Genomic DNA, 18,339 nt, shown 5'->3' with positions numbered 1-18,339 from the left:
GATGAGGACACAGGCTCACCAGGATGTGCAGGTGCACAGCAAGCCGGTTTTTTTGTTAATATTGATGACTTGAGGTTAGGGCACCTAACTCCTGTGTAAAAAGACAGTAAGATGACACTGAGGACTCTCCATAGAGCAAGAGGTTCCCCCTAACAGCAACCCAAGTCCTTTGTCCCCATGAGTTTTTAATACATCACACATGCATGATCTGACATGTACTGCATCCAGCTTTGGTACTTCTGCGTTTCCTACTGCATTGTCTGTAAAACATCATTGTACCATCTAATACAAACACGTGCCTAGTTAAGCAATTCTGATGTTGAGCTGTAAAGTAAATCTTTCTCAGAAAACAATCCATTCTGTGCACTGTATCCAACAATGTTCCATGAAGGATTTGTGAAGCAGGCAGCCCTCTGATAAAGCCACACATAGTGACTGTTCTAAGGTACCATCTTGGTATCTTAGTACCAGGTTTAGGTGGCCATCTCAAGGAGGTTCACTCCTCCAGGGCCAAGTGCTCCCACTTCACTGACCAATTTCTGGCTGAGCTATTTGGGCATTTAGCCATAAAGTCACTTAGCACAGTTTCCTGTAGGAGAGATATTTGAAGCAAGGCCTTTGCCTTGGGTTTGATGAAAGTATTAAATTGGTGACAAGGAACCCAGCAGTTTCAAGCAATATGATGCTCAAGGAACCTGAGGACTGGTTTCAGAACAGCCTGCCAATGGTTTGTAAGATACTTCTATCTACTATCTATTGGAGTGGTTTTTTCCCAAAGGAAGTGGATTGCAATTTCAAATTCATAACAGTTTCACGTTGACTACAAAGGAGTTGCCTGAATAAACAGACTCTGATTTGCCACTGTCTTTTGCTGGATCCAGACTGCTGACTACCTCCATGGCCTGTTGTCATTCATACCCCTAGTTATCCCCTAGCTTCAGCTTGCTTTTTAAAGAATCAAAGAACAGTAGAGAAAAAGATACCATGGGGAAGCTTGTGCCATTAAGTAAGGAAAGATGGACCGTGGGCTGCATCCAAAGTAGCATGGCTAGCAGGTCCAAGGAAGTGATTCTCCTTTCCTACTCCACTCTCATAAGACCCCACATGGAGTGCAGCATCCAGCTCTGGAACCCCCAGCATAGGAATGATGTGAACTTCCTGAAGCCAGTCCAGAGGAGAGCCAAAAAAAAAAAAAAAAATTGATGAGGGGGCTGCAGCACCTTTCCTATGGAGTCAGGCCAACAAAGTTGTGGTTGTTCATCCTGGAAAAGAGAAGGTTCCAGGGAGACCTCATTGTGGTCTTTCAGTATCTGAAAGGGGCATACAAAAAAACTGGGCAGGGACTTTTTACAAGGCATGTAGTGGTAAGACAAGAGGGAATGGCCTTAAGCTGAAAGAGGATAGATTTAGATTAGATACCAGGAAGAAGTTCTTTACTCAGAGGATGGTGAAGCACTGGCAGAGGTTGCCCAGAGTATCTGTGGATGCCTCATCCCTGGAGGTGTTCAAGGCCAGACAGGATGAGGCTTTGAGCAACCCTGTCTAGTGGAAGGTGTCCCTGCCCATGGCAGGAGGGTTGGAACTAAATGATCTTCAAGATCCCTCCCAGCTCAAACCAAAATGATGGAAGGCTGATTTCTAGCATACACAGGGAACCAGGGCCCTTACACTGAAACTCTCCTGGGGGGGTGCTGTGATTTGTGCTGGAAGCCACACAGGACTGAGGTGGTCAAGAACATAGACATCACATGGGAGCAGCTGGAGGTAAAAGAAAGCTCTTACAAAAATGGCCTGATCTTTTGTGTCTGATAATGGTTATAGAGAACTCCTGAAGTGGTATGGCAATATTACCTAGTTTGCTTCTACCAAAATGAATCCCTGGACTACATGCCTTTCATAGATTCCTGGCAAATCCTTTTAAATTCTGCCCTATGAACAGGCTGTGGGATAGCACGACATGATATAGAACTGGAATCAAACATATATAAAACACTGTGATTAGTCTTCACAGGTAAATGATTAGTAGAAGCCAGAGATTTTCAACTATTTTATGTAAAAACACTTCTGTTCTAAGGTTTCCATACTCAATTATAAGTTTTAGATTCAGGAACTATTTTTTGTTTTTTCTGGAAGGTAGTAATTTTCTTAATACAGTATCCTTATTCAATAGCCAGTTCTGGAGCTGTGTCTGCATCAACGAAATCAAGGAAATGCCACTGGGAGCAAGATCAGGCCAAATTATAGAAAATGAAGAACTAAGACTTCTTGGGACACTGGAAATAGATAGGTTCCCTAAACCATCACTTCAGTGGGGAGGAAAGGTCAATAGGAAGGAATCAGAGGAAATACAGTGTCCCGTACTCTTTTCACAGAATGCAGATTTGCTCCATTTAGTGGGCTGAAGCAGTCTGTAGAGTACTGTATTTTTTCACTTGTATTTTTCACATCACAAATATTTGACAGCCCAAGACAAAACCAGTACAAGATCTTACCTGGCTCTTTTACTAATTTTCTCTAATTCCTGTGCTGCTAATGCTGCTTGAATTTCCTGTTATCAAGTACCATGCAATCTCTTTTTGCAAATTAGTACCAAAAATGATGTTTCAAATTTTTTTATTCCTTAATGTGTGTAACAGACATTTACAAAAACTGTAAGTATCCAGCTTTTACCCAGTTAGATTTTAGCTAATGCTTTTTTATTTAAAAATCTATTTAATCAACCAGTTGCTCATTTTGAGAAAGAAAGCAACAGTAGAGAATGTCACTTAGCTCCATTTTTGAGGAGTCGAATTTGCTAACACAGAGGATTAGTCTATAAGGTGTATTAATAAATTTAACCCTTGAGTGACCAATAACCGTACTTGACACAATGTCTCTAAAGTGTAAGACTTTATGAATCATTAGTGGGCTCTACTAAAGTATACAGATTAAAAATCTGCTCTTCAAATACATAAGACTACACAGAAATTGAAAAAATTATACCTACTGTCCATACGAAGACCCTATATAAATACTGTTGCTTAGTGATTATAGTCTAGCGCTCAAACCATGGTTTATCCCATAATTTTCCTGGGAAGTAGACCCTTCTTGGGAAATAGCTCTTTTTATCCCTTCAGATAAAGCTGTCTTTACAAAATCAGCATGTAAGATGAGAGTTTAGTCCTGTCCTGTATTTCCAGTATGAACAGTGTGATGTGGGGTTGGTGAGAGGACATGCAGCAGGTAATATGTTCTTCAGTGAGCAATGTATAAGGATGAGTCTTTTTCCTGGCTCTTCTTCAAGGTTTTTTAAAATGATCTTTCCAATTTTGTGCAATTGAACAGATAATCAAATACTAACTTCCATGTAAATTTGACAATGGAACTAGAGTTGCAGAATGAAGATGAATGCTCTGAGTGTGGCTTAAAGCGGCTTTTATGGGTGGGGTGAGGATACAGCCATTCACAGGGTGAGAACAATGCTACAGAATTAATTACAAGTTAGATCAAGAAGACCCCACTTATTGCAGGTATTGCCATTTTATGTAAATTTGTACAAAGCTCAAAATGGCAGGCTCACATAGCTCATCTCTACACACTACTGTGGCATAAAGCAGCCTTGTTCTCATCATACTGAAGTAGTTATGCCTTCTTCTAGGTGAGGAAATGTACATATGCAAGCAACAATAATAGTGTGATTTGTTTCTGACTGTAAATGTCTCTGTAACTACATATGCAAATCAGGTATTGCCCTTGAAAATCTGGAGAGAAGCCAATGTGCTATGCTTCCTTGATGTAAACAATTATGCATAAACAGCATTTCTTTTTACAGGGTCTGTGCTACTCCAGCTTCCAAGTGTTCAGACCAAGATTTTTCTTCTACAGTTCTTCATCTGAGCTTTCCTGCAGTTTCCTGAGTACCCTCTAAACAACCCTTACCTTTGCAGCTCCAAAGAGGACTTCCAAGATCTGAGAGAAATTCCACCCACATGCATTCATGACCATGCCAGAAACAGATGTTGCATCTCTGCATTTCCAAGGTGCTATTGAAGCCCTGACCATTTTGTTACACTCTGAACCACGCTTAATCAGAGCTGCAAGATTTCCTCCTGTGAATGTGTGTGCATGCATGTCTCTGTGTGTCTAGAATATCTGATATGTCACCTGCGTCATGAATTTTCAGCCCAAAGTGGTCCATGCAGAAGTCTTCAATTTAACACTTTAATGAAGTTTTAGAAAACAAGACAAACAAATCTGTGACGTTTATAGTAGATACATGTGTAAAGAGAAACAAAGGATCCTCTTCTCCTCCTAGGTAGGCTCAAGTTGAATACTTAAAACTGCTACAGAAATAATATTTACACATGTGTAAGGAGTATTTATTTTGTGGATGTCAGCAGATATGAAAATAGTTGGTGCAACTCTGAAAATACTAACTTGGAAAACATTTTGTATGGTAGGATCCTTGGTACTACTAAAAGAATTGTATTCTTTGAAAATTGTGAAGAATTCACATACCTGATTAGTAATGATAGATTTGTTGCAGAAAATAAAGCATACTGAAAGAATAAGCATGTTCAAAGAAACAAGTTTTGGCATCTCAGACAGTATTCTTTCTGTAGGACTAGACTTTGTAAAAGATCAGATTGGACAGTCTGGAGATTAAATTCCTGTAACTCATCTCATACAGCTCTTTTGATAATGCCTATTCAATTAAAGAATGAGTCTATTCTAAAATTAATTGTGGCCACAGGGTCTAGTTTTAACACGAATCTTCAGTTTGTGAACACGGTGTGGCTTCTGTGAGGGGAAGTGGGAGTTTCTATATGAAACCATTGGATCCTCTGTGCAGCTGAGGTAGAGGAGAAGATTGCAGGTGTCACAGTTGGGGTTAGTCCACACTACAAAAGCTTGCCCAGAAAAATTAATTACACAGGGAGTGGGTGTGATTTTCAATACCACTCCCCCACTGGCCTATTTAAACTGTTCCATCTGCATCCACATTATGACTTCTATCATTACTACAATGCATTGCATCAGTTTTGGTTTCCATACTTATATAAACTGTCAGCCTATATTAACCTATCTATGTATAGATATTTTCATGTGGTTTCCTAGTGGGAAAGGATTATGCAGTCATACTATAGACATCAATCCTTACTATAATTCCTGCCTGACCTTGTTAGCTGATTTTAATCAATCCCAAAAAGCAGCAGAGATCTCAGACACAATTACTTTCCCACAGTTTTCATAAAGATGGATAAGCCAAGTACAGGAAAGACTTCCTGTTATTGCTGGCATGAGGGACAGCCTGCAGTTCAGCCTTTATTACACTCATTCTACACAGAAGAGGACCAATATGAATGCTTTTAAATGCAGGAAACAAGGCTTTTATAACCCACATCTTATTAGATATTGGAGATTCTAATCATAAGACATGCATCAAGAGCAAACTCTTGACCTCTTGAGTCCAGCTGCTCATGGCAGTATATCCCAGTATATCCTTATGCTAGTATCCACCCTATCAGTTTGGCAGCATCCAAAGCTGGGGTGCTGCCTCTTTTCTCTAGGCTGGCATAAGTAACACTGCAGAACTTTCCAGAACAGACAAGCTCTTGCCTGCAATGAAATTTCTGAAGTCAAAGTCACAAGTCATTTAAAAGTGCATGTGGTAAGCAGGGTTGGGGTCCAGCTGTGAGAACCAGCAAGCAGTTAACTTTGCTTGAGCTATGACAGATACCTGGCTTCGTCACCAAATGGAGGGCACACTTTGCCCAGTGGGACTGGAGGGACAAGAGTGGTTTGGGGGTTGTTTTTGTGGTTTTGGTTTGTTACTGTTATTGTTAACATGTTTTTGTTATGTTTATTTCTTACAGGGAAACTCACTGAAAATCATCCATTTCACACAGTGATGAATAGTAGGGAGGCATCACTGCCTGGTCTAAGTTCCTGATTCAACTCTTGAATCTTGCCCAATGCAAATAAAGTATTGCATCCCCACCAGCAACAAGGAAAAAAAAAAAAAAAACTGCACTGAGATTGCAAACCAAGCACTCAGTACAAAGAATGCCAAAACTGAGACATACTCCATTCAGTGCTCTAAAGGGCAGAGCTTACAGAAAGAGAATCTGATTCCTTTTTATCCTCCTTCTTCCACCCCTGGAAAATACTCAGTGAGAACATCACAAGGCCTGCTCTTAGCTCAGAAGTAATTTTTTCTATGTGCTTTTCAATGTCAGTCATTATCATAGTATCTAACAGTTTCATAAGACTAACTTTTTAATTCCCAACTTAAATAAGAGGGGTTTATTACTCATATATTCCTGGTTAGTCTTTTGAAAAATAGATGTACTGGATCAAAACTAGAATTTGCCTCTCCAGTGGAAAGTTTTCTCAGGTGTAAAGCATCCATAAAGCCTATTACATTCAGCTGCAGCTTAACACTAACAAAAGCAAAAAGTCAGATTTTTATTATGGGTTCACAGAAAATCAGAGCATACAAATAACCAGCTACAGAGAGTTTAGTTTCAAGGAAAATTAAGGAAAACATGTTGAGAAACCAGCACACTCAGTATCACTGGTTTTTGGAGTCTTGGCTCTCAGGATGTTACCTAGATGCTGAATAAGATACCTTGGAGTAATATCCCAAGAATCTGTACATGTAGTTCACAAAGCTGCTTCAGGTAGGTGGTTGGGGATGCTTTGGATATGGCTGTGCTACGAACCCAGCCATTCTCCATAATTAGGTGCCTCATTCATGGATTTTCATTTTTTCCCTCTGCCTGGAATTAGCCCTTTCTCAAAATGCAGCCACAGGGTCATACTTTTAAAATATGGCTGGAGAAGTTCCCTTTACCAATCTCTTGCCACATAGCAGTTCAGCAGCTAGACCATGGGTCAGTGAGCTAGATTCAACTCCTCCATAACCAAATGGGAAGAAGGTAACCAAATCTTGACCTCTCAAAGAGTACATTCAACACACCCCATCAGCAGGAGTCTGCCAGGGCACTGATGGCACAGTTACACCTTGATAGCCCTGACCAGCCTCCCCTGGGATCCACACACACGGCCCATGGGCCAGAGCTCCATTTAAGCCCAGCTCTGGGCCTTTAGTCCCATCAGAGCTTTCTAGTAGATACATGCACGTTTTGTTTGGTCCTTGTTTCCCAACCCTATTGTAGCTCTGCTATTGTAGCTCTGTGTCCAGCTGTGGCCTTATGCTCTTTGTACAATATTCAGACCTGTTTCGTTGCTTCATCTTGTCTAGGACTGTCAGTGAAGCTGCATTGTGCTGCCACTGCCCTGTTCAGGAATTGTGGCAAAGTGCTCTGGCCAGTGAGAACACTGCCTGTGGTGTGGCTGCCCTCAGCTCCAGGCTTTCCTCCCTTGTGCAGCAGCCTTGATATTGCAGTAGTGATAATAGCAACAATAACAATAAGCATAATGAAAAGGAGAGAGAGGAGTAAAACCCTGGAAAAATGAGTGATGCACAGTATGAGTGCTCACCAGACACTGACAGATGCCTAGCCAGTAGCTGATGACTGGAGTTAAACCAAAACAAGTGTTTAATTTGAGTTCATCTTACATGGAAGGTAGAAAGGGATTCTACATGGCTGGTATGGACTGGGACTGAAACAGGACTTTGCTCTATCCAGCTCATTGCCTGCCAGCCCCCAGATTCAGGAACCCTCCAGCCCTGCTATATAATCACACATCCAGCAGCTGACAGTGCTGTCCCAGTGATGTGTCATCCCAGTCACCATCACCTTCCAACGTTTTGGGTGTTTATAATAGACTCAGTTCCTGCTGTTCCCTATTCATGGAAGCTGCCTTTCACCCCACAATCAGAGCCTGGCAGCAAATGTTTGCGTTCTCACATAGAGTGAATATTGTGTGTCAGGGTACTCGGTGCTTGGATGGCTGCCACGGCATTTATCTTTTTCCACAGCATCCAGGCCATGGAGCTCCTTTTTGTTGCCCGGTTTCTACTTGAAGGGTCAGATGGTCACAGGTGCGCATCACCCCGCGTTTGCCCCGGTAAGGGATGACGAGCACTCAGTACCGACCAGGGCCGGCGACGCTCAGGGGACGGGCGCTACGCCGCTCTCCTTCTCCCGGGCCGCCGCTTCCCCGGCTCCCCTTCCCTCCTCGGAGCCCACGGCCCTTCCTCAGTCGCGGCGCGGCACCGCGATCTCTCCTTCTCTGCTCCGGCGGCGCCCCGAAGGGCGGGCGAGGGCGGTGCGGGGAGGGGTCGCCCCTTCCCACCGCCCCCGGAGGAAGTGACATGATGACGGCGGGAAGGGAAGGCGAGGGGGGCCCTGTTCCCGGAGAGGAGCCGCCCGGCGGGTGGAGCCTGGCGGCCCCGCCCGAGCCGCCCGCCCGCTCCCGCCGCGTGCAAAGTAGTGGCAGCCGGTGCGGCTCGGCCGCCGCCCGCTCCCGGCGCCCCAGCGCGGCACGCGTGCCCAGGCCCGCCGGCGCCAGGTACGTGCTCTGCCCCGGCGCCCTCCGCGCTCCGCAGGTGCGAGGCCGCCCTCCCTTCCCCGCCCGGCGCGCTGCTCTGGGCGGACAAACCAGCCCCGAGCCAGCCCCTCCCTGGTGCTGCTGCCCCCCGGCGCGCTGTGGCGGCGAGGCGAGGGCCCGGCAGCCGCCGGCGGGGCGTGCGGGAGAGGCGGGCGGTGGGCTGCGTGTACAAGTTCCCTGATTTATTCGTCGCCGGGCCGGGTCTCCCCGCCGCCCGGACCCGCGCCGTGTCTCCCGCGGCCGCCGAGAATTTTCCTGCCGCCTGCGAGCCCCCTTTGTGTGGCGAGCTCTGCCCGCGCCGGGGTTTCCGTGGAAACGGCGGAGCTGCGGCGGGCCGGCTCTGCCGCGCCGGGCGGGCGTGCCGCCCCTTCCACTTTCCCTTCGGTGCTGGCCGCTCGGCGCGGCTGGCGGTGGCCGGGGATGGGGCGGGCGGTGCGGCTGCCCCGGGAACGGGCGGGTGCCATCGCCGCTCGCTGCCGCCTCCCCGAAGGCGCCGCTCCGGAGCGAGCGCGGCGTGCCCCGGCCGGGTCCGGAGCGGGCAGCGGGCGCGGCTCGGTCGTGGCAGCTGCTCCGTCCGCCGCACCCGGGAGTCCGTGAGCTGAGCGGGGAGAGGGGCAGGCTGCCTCCCTGGTGACGTGCTCACGTGTTGTAGGAGCTCTGCCTTTCGCCTATCGGCGTCTGTTCATAAAGATATTTAAGCCGAATTAAATAATGGCCGCGAACTGAGTTAAGGTGTGTATTCGGCTGATACCATGTGGTGAACATTATTTAAATGACAAGTAATGCTTTTTAGCATTTATTTCAACAAGTGAGCACTCACTGGAATGGCTGAAAAGAACCCACGAAAGAATCTGTTTTAGCAATGTCACACCAAGACTTCTGATCCTTATCTTTGTTACGTATTTCTAAAAGTCGTGTTTTAAGTCCTTGTGCAGACATCTAAGAATGATATACCTTATGCAGGTGCTTGTGTGGGAGATTGCAACCTTGCTGCTACAGGAAAACTGAAAATGCTTTACAAGAAGGTAGAAGGATGCCAGAAACTCTCAAACAAAAAACCCCAAGCATATATTTAAAAACAGTGATGCCTCCTGCACAGGAAGTTGTACCAGGCGATTATAGCCTCAGCTTGTACTGATAATGACTTCACACTAGAGTGAGTAGCAAAATAACTAAGAACTGCTGGAGTAGAGAAACTGTTGTGAAACAACTTAAGCTGAAATTTGCAGCTTTTTTTTTTCCTCTAACTTCTTGTGTGACAGATAAGATTGGTGTAGACATACAGAGGTCTGTTTATATATGCCAGGACTACTTCTGTGTAATGACTGACTGCATGGATCAGTAGAATGAGTTGATGTGCTCTAAATGATGCCGTTTTCTTTATCTACTTATATCTGATACAATGGTGTGCTTTTCCAAACGCTATGGATTAAAACACATATTGATTCACTTTAGAAATTAGTGTAAATGTTATGTGTAGCTTTCCTCTTCCCTATTAATATTTTGCATTAATCATGCCTGAATAAGCTCTATCAAAAAATGAAACTTTATTTTATGGATGACAGGGCCAGGTTTCCTGTGGAAGAATATGTTGGGAAGCCTGCAGAGAAGAGAGAACATATTGCAAGATGCTTATGGATAAAGGTTGCCCTTAAGTAAAGTTTAATTGTGTTGTTGGCAAGCACTTTAACAGATTTTAGTAGGTGCTTCACAACAAGGTAGAAGTAATGTATTTTAGGTGTGGAGAAATTGTACAGAGAGGTTAGCACTTGCTCACAGTCGCAGAACAGAGAATGCTGTGGCCAGAGTACAATAATTAACTGTGTTTCTTGTAACTCAATAGGTAGTCATTTTGCTGGGGAGGCTGTTTTTACAGTAAATCTTGTTCTGTCCAGTGCAAATGCAGAGGCACTGAAGCAGTGTTCATCTCTCTCGAGTGAGGTGTGCTATCCTGGAGTGATGGTTGTACATCACTCACAGTTTAATGGACTTACTGTACCATAACAGACGGGAGTTTTGTAGAAGAGGTCTCTTGCAGATGATGGATGAGAATCCTACAGCTGTACTCTGCCATGCTGAAAGGAGTGGATTGTTTTTTTTTCCTGTTATGTACCCTTAATTTTATTGCTGAAAGATGAAGACTGGGAACAAAACCCCTTCAAATCTCTTTTTGTAGGAAGATACTGTCGCAGCAGTGCTGTGAGTAGCAAGGTACTATTCTTGTGTGGCAAATGAGCACTTGTGACCTTTAGACCTTCTATCAGTAATTTGGTCTTAAATTATAAGAATTCAGATTTCCACTGTAGGATGTGGAACACCACTTCCCTAACTAATATCATCACTACTACTGCTGTCAGTGTGTCCTGATAAGGGAGCAGGAGGGCAACAGTGCATAGTAAGACACTGTGCATGTACTTTACTCAGGAAAAGCTTTTGCAGCTGTGAGCCTTGCTTTTTAGGGAGAATGTTATACAAGTCAAGGCAATAGTCTCATCAGGTGTGTTTGATTCAGCTGTACTGAATGCAGTAGGCATTTTGTAAGGGAAGTAGAAGTGTGACAGAACAGTACCCTCTGTGCTTTGTTGCCCTTTAGCACTGGTACGAGGCAGCTGAGAGTGTGTTTTTTCCCTGAAGTGCTTTGTGGGGTGGCCTTGCCCAGTGACTCATTTTGAGGTGTTTGGGAAAGTTTGCTCACCAGTCTGTTGTTTGGTGGTCTTGGGCTCATGCTCATCTGACTGTGGTGAGTACCCTGATCAGCTCTGAATAATGCTTGTGTGCTGCTCAGAAAGTGCTGACTCACTTTGTTTTCATGCTTTTCCCCTGTCCTTCTCCAAGTGCCTCGAACTAGTAAGGTGATAAGGGTCCAAGGTAAGGTCAGAAGGATGCAATAGAAATGAATGAGAGTAACTGTGTGTTGTGGCAAGGATGAAGATGCTGCAAAGACCCATCTTTAATAATGTGAGAAAAATATGGTAGCTGTAATGGATTTGCTGAAAAGACACGTAAGCTATGTGTTAGGAACCGAGCAGAGCAGTTTAACAACTGTAGTGAGCCCACCAGGAGATGCTGGGTTATGGGCCTGCTAGTAGTCTGTTCTTCAACTTGAACTTAAAGCCTTTTTGCTTCTTATGCTACTGTTTTGACATTCTTTTCTTCTGTCTGTCATGTTATATTCAGCCACAAAGAGCTTTACACTGAAATAATTTTCTGCTTTTTGCAAAAGGGCTGACCTGGCTTGAGGTTTCTCCTGTAGCATAAATAACAGGAACAGTGAAAGGTAATTAACCAGTTCTAGGCTGGAAAGAAGTCAGAGATAGAGGTCACTGAGAGCAGGTTTACTTGCCAGAAGGTTAGGAGTTGCAGGCAAAGATGAGCACACTGATTTCAGTTGCATGTGGGATTGCTTATTAACATCTGAAAAAAAAACCACTGATGTGCACCAGATTGCCTTTTAATTGGACCAGCAAAGTTAAATTTCAGTCACAGTTTCCCAGCAGGATCCAGGTAGATGTATAGGTTTGTCCATGCTGGTTCAGTTGGCAGATAATACAGGTTTTTTTTCACCTATTGGAAACTCAACATCTGCTGTTAAAGACAGGGAAATAAATATATTTGTGCGGGAGTCTATATGTGGAAATGGCACATGATTTCAAGTGACAGCTGCTTTCTGAAAGTTAAGCTGTATCCTGCTTCTCTCACTGTCTCCATCATATCTATTGAGCATTTTGGAAAATAATTCTACTGCAGATACTGCTTTGCACTTCTGGAAGATCTTGAAGCATTCTGCCTGCAAGCAGACTACAATTTAACTTGAATAATTTATGAGATTCCCCCCTTCAAGTCACAGGTGATTTGTAAGGGGTTAATCCCGTGATTTTGTCTCACTGTATGTTTTTTACGTGCCTGTGCCTTTTGAGTGTAAATATTGCATTTCACCCAAGGAGGAGACAGAAAAAAACTTCATTTTGAATTTAAGCCTTGTAAAAGTATCTCAAAAATATTTAAAGATAGCAGGAGTAATGCTCAAAACCAGGCTTTTAAAAGGGCCTGGGTACATGCTGTTGTTCAGTGATGCTGTAGAAAATCCAGGTAGGTGTTGGTGTGTCTAAAGCTTAATTGAGTGCAAAATTTATATAAATGTTCCTGGATTCTTAGCTGCATATTTAGGAGCTGTTAACATCTGTACACTTATCATCCAGTAAAGTAAATGCAGTCAGATCAAACACTCTCTCTGAATGATCTTGCCGATATTTAAGGTGGTTTTGACTAGCCTTGGCTGTAGGTGCTGAGAATACAGGATCATTAATTAGTTACATCACATTTGCCTGTTACAGAGTCGTAATGTTTGCTAAACAACAAAGACAATTGAAACCTGTTGAGAGATTTCTTCTGGCTCATTTGAATCGGTTCCAAAATGAAACCTCCCTTTATTACTAGTGCCTGTGATAAAGGCTTTAATTCTCTGAAGTTCTCAAATTAAATTAGGCTGTTAGGGGACTGATGGTCAGACAGAATGAGGAGGCTAGAAGAATTCCTAGTTCGTGCTGTGGCAGAATAGTTCTGGACACTCATAAGGCAGAGGTGAGTGAAAACTGATGTAGAATGGGACTGCTGATATGTGGGTGAAGCTGTCACCACGTTTATTTGGGTTTTTACCTGGTGTCTGGTTGTTTCCTGTGTAGGTGCATCTGAGCCTTTCTCTGAAGCTGGCATCTTGTTTTTTGGAACCATGCCACTGAGATCTCAGCTATAAGATGTTTTAAGTATTGGGTGTTAGCTCTTTGGGGCAGGGGTTGGTTTTATTTGCATTATAAATCTGGAAGCTTTGTTCTTCAGTTGAACTATTTTCTACAAAAACAATCATTGAACAGTATTTAATGAATAAGTACGAATATCCTGTGTATCTCTGTCTTGGTGTGGCTACATCTTTTGTTTGTGTTGTCATTTCCAGTTTTGGGATGTGATTTTCATAAAGGAGAGATTCAGCTACTTTATACTCTTCAACATCTTATGATAGAATACAGACAAATTAAATCAATACTTAAAGGTTAAAAAAAGGCCTTGTGAGTCTTTTTTCTGTTTGATGTTTCCTTAGTATTCAAAGAGCATACTAATGTTGCTTCATATAATTAAATATATGCAAATGGCTTAGCTGAAGGAGGCTGTCTCCTGTCACAGAAGATACAAAAACCTAAGCAGCTCACTTGGAGCTGTAATCAGGTAATGGCACTTCTTGTTTCCAGCACGGTGAACAATATCTTGTGATTTGTACTGGAAGATTTTGGATTCCCTCATGGAGGTTAGTGCTGTCGGCTCATACTGTGTGACTTGGAAGCACAAAGAATGTTGTCTGTGCCATGTACCTGTTGTATTTGTGGCAGCATGGGCAGCAGGGCTTAGACCTAGGGCCAGGCAGGAGAAGACAGTTGTCTCCAGCAGGGGCCATACAGCTGCTCAGAGAGAGGCACCACATTAGAAGTTGCCATACTGGGGTTTTGGGGACAGTAGAAAATTTGTTACTGGCCCACAGCTCAGTGGTGGAAGCACTTGAAACCAGCAGTGCTGTCACCATGGTTCTCAGCTCATTGGTTATGCCCAATCTCTGCCACAATTATTATTTTTTAATAATCTTGCTGCCACAAATTCTATATTATTCTGTAGTTGCACTTTGGTTTTTTTTTAAATAACCAATACAACAAAGCCCTATGAGCTAGGAATTAGACTCCTAGGAAAAGGCTTAAAGACATTGCCCAAAATTACTAAAATGAAAATCAAAATATCAGAAAATATAAAGAGGTCTTTATATGGGAACAAGGAAAGAAAGTTAACCCCTTTCCCAGTGCTAATGATTTTTATCTTCCAATTGATGTCTTCGTAGCATTTGTCAATGCCTTTAATTCCTTCTAAGGGTAAGAATAATAGGAAAGAGGTATATTTGTGGGCACATGCACGTAATACTGCCCACTTGGTGCTAAAGTTGTAACTTGTAGTTTATGGTACAGAACCATCCAAGTTGCTGAATACTTGACTTGCATTTCTTGAGGAATGAAGAAAGGAAGGGAAAGCAGAGTGCATTAGATCAGCACATACATCCTGGGTTGTACAGTAACATTTATGCCTATTGCATCATCTGCTTCCACTGAATGTGTCCATTCCATCTCTGCTCTCTATGTGTGGCCTTTAAAAAGGTGTTGTGAGGCAAATATGAGGGTGGGCAAGAAGGCAAATAAAGGAGTATGAAGAGTACCATTTTGTGTTGAAAACTGGAGCCTGGGGAAGTGGCAGGTTGTGGTTCTGCTGTTGGCTGTTCCATAGATTTACCGTGTAACTTTCACAAGCTCTCTGCCTGGGGAGGTAAAGGGGAGCAGCAACAGGGATCTTTCCAGGTTTGTTGTATTAGTGTCTTCTGAATGGCTTTTCCTATCCAACGGGATGGATAAGTACAGGAAAAAAAATCAACAAAATCCATAACTGCTTTCTAATCCTATATACATGAAGGATTTGATCTTGCATAGAGAAATGGACTTGCTCATGTTAGTAAATCTGCTGAGAGGCTATGAAACTCTTCTGCCTGGATACAACTGCTTATGTGTTAGAGCTGTGTTTGTCTGTTGCAGAACTGGAGTTAGGAGGTGATACTTTTGTGATCTAACTTTGCAACTCATTGTGGGTAAGAATAGGAGGATTAAATACTTGAAGCATTGAAGTAAATGTGATCCATGTTTCTGTGTTGTCTCACACCTAAATGTGGTTTGGATGCAGGAGAAGTATTTTGTCTCTTGAGACTGTGTAAGCAGTTCTTGTACCTTGTACTGACTCTTTATGTTGCTGTGAATGTAATTTATAGTTCTTAAAACAAGATGAGGGCAGTCAGTGGCATAAGCTATGAGTCTTCATAGGAGTGGCCTTCTTTCCAAAGCTTATCTCTTATCAAGAGAATGTTTGGACTCCCAGCACAATTTTAAAAAGTAGCCCTGTTTATTTACCAGCTCCTAAATAATCCTTTGTTGACCTTCTTCCATACCCCCATTTATTTGGGCTCTTTTAAAAGAAGTGTTTTTTTAATAACTACTGAAGTGGCTACTCTTGTGTTGGATCTGTTCCTGAAATGCCCAGTGTAGAGGTGATCAGTATGCCCTTGATGCTGGGTAAGTATTACAAAGGCAGGTGGCAACATCCTGCTGTACTGCCCCTGCTGCCTCTGTAGATTTTAATGTGTTCATTTCCTGTGTAAGGAGTGATGGTGTGGATATCATCCTTGAGTGATTTTTCTTAGGCTGTGCACTGAGGATCAGTGCCCTAACTAGACTGACTCTGATCTCTGTACTTCAAATGAACAGTTGCCCAATTGGTCAGTGACTGTTCTGTACAAAATGTCAAAATTTCATACATCACAAATGCAAAAGCATCTCTACTTAGAGACATACATAGATGTGTTTATATTTGCTAAGGCTTTGTCTGTTGAAAGCATTCAGAATCGGTAATTTAACAAACCACCTGAACTTTTGCAGAATACCATAAGTCCCTGAAGTGACTTTGTGCAAGCATGTTTGTGGGGGGGTTGTTTTTTATAGAGTGCCAGATGACAGTAACATACGTGTCTGGTTGCCTTGGATTAAGCACATAATGTTGACCATGAAAACAAATATTAAATTGTCTGTAAACATGTGATATAGTTGCATGTTCTACACCCTTGTGGTTATTCACCTCAGTTATTTTTGAGGAACTATTATTCAGGTTGCTTTTGTTAGTGTGACAGCATTCTGCTTAGCCCACATCCTGCTTAGATTCTTAGTATACTTTCTTGTCATTTTTTACTGTTTAGTCCTGCTGATTTGCTTAGTCCCTAAATTTTATTTGTGTATGGTGCTGCCCTTATTGTTGGTGCAAGTGACTTTTTAGTTAATGAAGTAAAAAAGGAAACAGAGGGACTCGGTGGTCCCCAGGACTGAACTCTGATAAACTCATCTACATCTTCGCTATCTTAATGCAGCTCTTTATTTAATTATTTCCCAAACAAATTGCAAATCACTGTGCTTTATATATATTTATATGTATTTAAGTACAGAAATCTGTGTGGGAAACAGTTGAACAGCAACACTTGGCATTTTGGAAAAAAGCAACTTGCCTTCCAGTCCTATTTTTGTGAACTTCATATTCTGCACCTGAGATAACTGATGTACTTCACCGTCACATATTTTTGAGGATCTCTTTAGAAACTTGGAACAGAAGCCCTTAACTTCAAGGGGTTTAATTTTCCAAATAAATGCCTCCTCTCAGCATCAAGCAGTTCAGTCTCTAAATGTTGCATCTCCAAGGAGTTTTTTATTGATATGTGTTTAAGTTCATCTCCCTCCTCCGTGAATATTTCATGCTTCTGGAAAGGAGCAAGACTAAACTTCTTCTCACTAGAATTTGGGCAGTTGCTCCCGATCTTTCCCACTCCTTCCCAGACAATGCATGCCTCTCTCGAACTGCTGTCATCCTCCTCACCTTACTGTATAAACACTGAGTCTAACAGGAGCTCTGCTGTGCATTTTGCAAAGTAAGGTATGTGTACACAGAGGACTTGTGTCCTGGCAGGCATGCAGAGTTTGTGTTTTCCCTACATTAGATCACATCAGGAAGAAAACTTAAAAGGGAGAAGGGGAAAGCATTATGTTGTGATAACCATTTGAAAACTCACAGATTATTACTTCTATTTCTTCAGTTTACACTTTGTTATGCAAATTATCTCTCTGCTCACTAGAAGACAAACAGTAAGTCAGTTTTATAGCAGTTATAGAGATTTGAAATTCTAAATCTTGCTGGTAGATGGTATGCATTCTTCAGCTTTTGAAACAGCCAGACTGACTGATCTCTCTGTTGTAACAATGTGCAGCTCAGGAATGCAGGACTCTTACAAAAATCTGAAAGCATTCCTAAGTTCTCTTAACTTTGGGGAAAAGTCTTAAGATATGCTCAAGTTATTGCCCAATTTGGGAATTTTTGGAGAAATTGTGGTGGGTTGATATTGGCTGACTTGGTTTACACCAAACTGTTCCTCACTCCTCTTCCTCAGCAGGCCAAGGGAAGAAAATAGGACAAAAAAGTTCATGCATAGAGGTAAAGACGGGGTCATTCAGTAGTTACCATCATAGTCAAAATAGCCATTACTTGGGGAAGTTTAATACAACTTATCATCAGCTGATAACAAAGAAGGGCAGAATGCTCTAGTAGTTGCTCAGAAAGAATGCTCTAGTAGTTGTCTTTGTGGGGAGGTGGAAAGTGATTGAAACCCTAATTAAGCATGAGGCAAGTAGATATTTGGTGTGGTGTGTACAGATACAGTCTCCTTGCAGATGAATATATACATGGATGCAACCTCACTTTTGCTAGCTTGATGCTCACTGACTGAGAGAGAAGAGCACAGGGGCTTCCTGTGACTTCCTTTGTATATGTATTTCATGTTCAGCAGTGCTGTTAAATACACTCTGATGTATATGCAGTGCTGCTGTCTGTGCTGTTTTCACAGAATCAATGAGGTTGGAAAAGACCTCAGAGGTTGAGTCCAATCTGTGACAGAGCACCACCATGTCAACCAGACCATGGCACTGAGTGCCAGGTCCAGTCTTTCCTTTAAACTCCTCCAAGGTTAGTGACACCACCACCTCTCTGGGCAGCCCATTCTAATGTCTAATCACCCCTTCTGTGAAGAAATTCCTCTTGATGTCCAACCTGAACCTCCCCCACATAGCTGAAGACTGTGTCTTCCTGTCCTGTCTCTGGTTGCCTGGGAGGAGAGGCTGGCTCCACCTGGCTGTACCCTCCTTTAGGGAGTTGTAGAGAGTGATGAGGTCA

The 18,339-nt window shown here is 43.0% G+C and overlaps 1 protein-coding gene across 2 annotated transcripts in view; it reads left to right on the top strand.

Annotated features, from left to right (window-relative positions):
* Nucleotides 1–8,356: 8,356 nt before the first annotated feature.
* The window catches only part of AGPAT4 (1-acylglycerol-3-phosphate O-acyltransferase 4), a 71,460-nt gene continuing 61,477 nt past the window's right edge, over nt 8,357–18,339 (top strand). Inside the window, exon 1 of one of the 2 annotated variants that reach the window (XM_021544138.2) lies at nt 8,357–8,460. The gene's annotated coding sequence lies outside the window, so the exon portion shown is untranslated. Of the gene's footprint in view, nt 8,461–9,412; nt 9,656–18,339 lie in introns of those variants that run through there. The other variant, XM_021544139.2, reaches the window with a different exon arrangement.

This window comes from Lonchura striata, chromosome 3 (genome assembly GCF_046129695.1).
Source record: "Lonchura striata isolate bLonStr1 chromosome 3, bLonStr1.mat, whole genome shotgun sequence".
In the NCBI taxonomy this organism is placed as follows: domain Eukaryota; kingdom Metazoa; phylum Chordata; class Aves; order Passeriformes; family Estrildidae; genus Lonchura; species Lonchura striata.
This window is presented reverse-complemented; position numbering and strand designations above follow the sequence as displayed.